We start from the raw sequence: 5,071 nt of genomic DNA on the forward strand, positions 1-5,071 counted from the left end.
AAATTCCCTGAAACAACAGGTCTTGTTTTTATTTATGTTTTTTGTCTGTGTATTTTGACTGGTTGCAGAGAGGATCACACCTGTCGACAACAAACAAAGGTTTAAGAACTACTGAATTTTCAGTCAGAAATGATCACACCGCCTGGTTGAAGTATCAGTCTCCATATGCAAGTCAACAAAGGTGAAACAAACATTTAAGCAAATGCTGAATTTATATGATGTTCATGTAGTGCATCTTTCTAACTTTTGCTTTGTTTGTTTTCCAGCAGAGAGGAAACACCTGATTGACAACATGTGAGTCTCAATTTCAACCTGTGACTGGGAAGACTACAACCATCCTGAGCAAACTCTGAACTCAGTGACTTGTTACTCTCAACCCAGAACAAAAATCGTTTTATCACCGGTTTTTCTTCTACAATAGGTTATTTCTTATATGGACACATGCTGTTTTTTGTTTGTTTGTTTTTTCCCAGATCTCAGTAATACCATGAAGAAACTGGACAGGAAATAGAATCGGTTCTTTTTTTAACTGCCTTTTTAAATAGAAATTGCTTATTTAAGTGGATTACTCACAATCTGTATCTTTGTTTAATTTGGACTTATTATCTTTATAACTTTCCATATAGAAATGCTGACAAATTACACTTCCTTGTGTGTTGTACTGCAATTTTTATGGTAAAATTCTGGTAACAACAGCTACCAGTAATCTACCATAAAGTTTTTTTTTTTGTTTGTTTGTTTTTTTTTACAATAAAATGTCAATATATCATACAGTCTGACCGTGTTTTTCACTTACGTAGACTAATCTTTACGGTACCGTATATGTGTTGTTTTTATAGTAAGTTGTATAAAAATGTTTACAGTTCTGAACTGCTAAAGTCATGGTTGCCAAGATATTATGCCTCAGACAATATGACCGTATTTGCAGCAAAACTGCATTTTCATTTTTTATTTGAACATATTTTAGGAAATACGGTATTTTACCTGCAGTTGCCAGACATTTACCGTATTTTAGCAAATACGGTAAAAATACTGGCAGTTTTGGTTGCCAGGATTTTACTGTTTTTTCCAAAATACGGTAAAATTCTGGCAGTTTTGGTTACCAGAATTTTACCATATAAAGACAGCAAAGTTCTGGCAACTACAGCTGCCAGTATTTTACCGTAAATTAGAGCCGTTTTTTTTTTCTTTTTTTTTTTTTTTAGTTAGTGTGTACTGTGTGCTACGTACCTCCATATGTACCACACAAACCAGAAGACACCTCGCTGCTTTATGTAGAGAGCTTAAGCTAGCACTCCCATATATCCCATGATTATGTCACTGTGTGGTTGAGGCAAGCGTCACATCGCATCCGTTGGAAGTTCACACGCAATGCTCCCCGTCATGTCAAACAAAATGATAACTATCCGCTCACATAGCCAGAGTCTCCTGCCATCTACTCGCATGCTGATGCCCTTGCTTGCCTTTTGGTCAAGTGGCCAGTCACCACACGGTGGCCTAATTTATTTTTACATGCTAAATGTCGCAACACACGTATTCTGCGCAGCGACAGGAAATAACATATGTTTCTTCACAACTTTCTCCCAATTTATACACTTACCTTTGCGAATGTGATCTTCGATCACCTGGTCGAAGTCAAGCCGGTGGCATTTCCTCCACAGCCCCATGTTGGTGGAGTTATACTGCCTGCTGCATTCGTCTGCGGCGCTCATGGCGAACAGCTGCCTTCGGTTTCGGGCCAATAGCACCTTGTCCTCCCAGCGAGGCATGCTGACTCGGCTGGCCCGCAGCGGCAGGCTGTTGTTGGGGATATAGATAAAGCCCGGGTCCTTACGGCGGCTGGAGAAACTTCGGCATCGCTCCTTGTACCTTCTGGCGTCTGTCTCGTACCAATGATCCGAGCACATTGCCACGGCGAGCATGCCCAATGCACAAAGAGACAAGGAGAGCCCGGTGTAGAGCAACAACTTCCCGGCGGCCATACTCGCTCCTGTCACAGCCGCATCAGCACCTCGAGAGACGGACAGCTCCTCTGCAGCTTCCCTGCCGATTCAACTCACATCATCTTTGAAGAACAGCGGAATCATCATCCAAAAGTGGTGTTAGATGGAGGAACAGGGAGAATATTTCCTTTAGCAAGGCTTCAAAAACAATAGGCTATGAAATTCCAGTGGTAAGGTGCCCACGTCTTTCCTGCGTGCGCGTTTCTGCAGCAGTTCGACGGAGACAGAGAGGACACTATCTCATCTCAGGCGCGACCCAAAGCATCCATCTGTCTGAGGGCGACACCAACAAGCACGCAACACATCAAGGATGGCAACGAAGACTTAAGTTATTCACCAGAAGAGTACCATCGCAGGGATGGATGAATGAGATAAAACCGAGAAGTACACAATCAGATGGGAATTATATCAATTTAACCCAAATTAAAATAATCTAACAGTATAAATAAATCAGGACTAATCGAGTTCAACTGCATGGGCCTCTTAGATTAATATACAAGAAGGTTACCTGATGAGTCCTCACAAATCAAATCTCAGGCCATCACCAGTCTGCAACCACGACACGTCTGATGTGATAACAGCTGCCACAGAGAAGCCCTGAGCATGGACTAATCAGGAGCATGCGTGAAGAAGTGCTACAGCTTTGTCTCTTTTATTTGATGCAGTTATCCAATTCATTAATTAAACATTATGGCTGCAAGTTAATAACACTGAAATGAAGAACAAACACAATGCACAAAGTTGATTGTTGTGGCCGCTTAAAAGCAGTAAACAACAAACAAACAAAAAGCAAAACAAGTAGGACTTTGACTTCAACGTTGTTTCAAGAAACATTTGGTCCCAAATGGTCTGGGTGAATTTTTCCTGAGCAAATTTTAATAATCTTAGCTTAAAAATTAACAATTAAATTTTTCACTCACTTTGGTATGTTGGATGGTTGAAACAGAGAAAATGTCTGTTTGATTAATTAGGATACAGCAGGGCCGTGCAGAGATCTTTGAAGGGGCAGGGGCTCAAAGTTAAAAAGGGTATATTGATAAAGTTGCTGTTTCTACTGCTGACAGAGTGCTGAGCTGAGACTGTAGTTGTTAAAGAGACCATAGGTCGCTGGTTATGGAATAAGATCATTTTATGCTATTTTACTAGATAAAATAGCATTTTATTTAGTAAAATAAATGATGTTTATATCATGTATAAACATCAGCCATAAACCATAATGTAAAACCATAAACCAGACTGCAAAAGTAATTTACATAGATTAGAATGCTGGTGTGACACTTTGATTTGTTTTTTAATAATTAAATCTATAATGACTTTCATATATCAAACTGAAATCTTAAAGGAAGACCAGGTATTGAACTGGCAATCCACCGAGTGCTGGGCAAACTCCTACAACTGACGCCACCATCATTATGAGAGAGTTTGATTAAATAATGTATTTGGGATTATTTAATTTTAGGTCAACCATAGATTTGTCATACATTTAGAGAACTGTATGGTAGGCCTTGCTGCTTAGATGAAGGTAAAGTTGAGTAAAGGGCGATTCCACTTAATTTTTCACTACCGTCAGCATCTTTAATTTACCAAAAGAATATGGCCAATTTTACTAAGGAAAAACCACAGCTGCTGGTATCTTACCTTTTTTTTTTTTTCTTTTAGGAAATATGGTAAAATATCGGCAGCTGTAGTTGACAGAGATTTACCTATTTTAGAAAATACTGTAAAATACTGGAAGTTTTGGTGGACAGAACTTTACCTTATGGTAAAATACTGACAGCGAGTATTTTACTGTAAACTTAAGGTGGAATTCTGGTAACCCCAGCTCCCGGCGTTTCACCGTAAAGCAAAAAACATTTTTATCTGTAATTTTTTAACGGTGGAATTATGGCAACCCCACAATGCATAAAAATAAATAAAAATGTAGATTTTACAGTAAAACGCCGACAACTGGGGTTGGCGAAATTCCACCATAAAAACAATTTACGGGTAAAATCAGATTTTTTGTTTTACGGTGGAATTTTGGCAACCCCAGCTGCCGACGTTTTACTGTAAAATCTACGTTTTATTTTTTACAGTGCACAGATCTAAAACTTTAGAAATAGACAGATTTTATTGTCATTTAGCATTCATTTATTGAGAATGACAATGCTATTAAATCTTATTTAATGGTTTCAGCATAGATAAAAAATTAAATTGTACATTTAGGATTTATTTAGGAAGTCTATCTTGTAAAAGTACAAACAATAATCTTGGTAGTTTAATTATTGTGTTACCATGGCTATGTTAAGGCGCGATCATGCTTTTAGCATACTTAGTATATATTTATAGATAGGACAGCTAATACTTAGTATACTTAAAATGTACTTACACAAATGTAAGTATGTTTGAAATATACTAAAGTATTTTTTTTTTCACTAGGGCATTTTACCAGGGCAAATGTTTTTTTGTTTTGTTTTGTTTTCCTAGTGTTGTGGTAATATTTTTAAATTACTTTAATTGTTCTTCGAAGTATATGTACCAGCTATGCAGTTCAGATTCATTTTCTGTTATATATCGTCAATAATGAAGAAATTGTGCTTCCATTAAAGTTTTTCTGTGGATACAATTTCATAAATAGTTTCTAGTCATCCACAATGAACTGTTTGAAATACACACACAAACCTACAGACAATACTACAGAAAGTACAGTGTCTAAAGTACAACAAATTAACAACAGTATGAATGGCTATAGGTTAGCAAATCTTTAAAGATAAGAACATTTCTTCAATAATTACTATGACTGAACAACATTTGGTTCCAGATTATTAGATTTGCAGTCACTAACTAACTTGTTCCGCTCCATATTAAAAGTTGGCATTTTTATACTCAGTTCCCCCAATGTAACATATTGTTCCATAAAATACTAAATCAAAAAATTTTAACTTATAGGGGTGCAGCAATTCAGTGATTCTTGAGAATAGGGATACAATGGGTTTTAATTTTCCCATATTTTTTTTATTTATTATTTCTCAACCTTATATATGTAAATATGACAAATGATGTTTAGGAAATGTAAAGATGCTAAGGTA

The 5,071-nt window shown here is 36.9% G+C and overlaps 1 long non-coding RNA gene and 1 pseudogene across 2 annotated transcripts in view; one reads left to right on the forward strand and one right to left on the reverse strand.

The window, feature by feature from the left end:
• Window positions 1–399, forward strand: part of LOC106939494 (uncharacterized) — a 23,618-nt gene extending 23,219 nt beyond the window's left edge. Inside the window, exons 3-4 of one of the 2 annotated variants that reach the window (XR_001422862.1) lie at window positions 69–181; window positions 267–370. This is a non-coding gene — a long non-coding RNA (uncharacterized LOC106939494). Of the gene's footprint in view, window positions 1–68; window positions 182–266 lie in introns of both variants that reach the window. The other variant, XR_001422861.1, reaches the window with a different exon arrangement.
• Window positions 400–448: 49 nt separating this feature from the next.
• On the reverse strand, window positions 449–2,625 carry LOC106939493 (transmembrane protein 178B pseudogene; annotated as a pseudogene).
• Window positions 2,626–5,071: the final 2,446 nt, after the last annotated feature.

Source organism: Poecilia latipinna, unplaced genomic scaffold (assembly GCF_001443285.1).
Source record: "Poecilia latipinna isolate Pla-1442-1.1 unplaced genomic scaffold, P_latipinna-1.0 Scaffold2889, whole genome shotgun sequence".
Taxonomy (NCBI): Eukaryota; Metazoa; Chordata; class Actinopteri; order Cyprinodontiformes; family Poeciliidae; genus Poecilia; species Poecilia latipinna.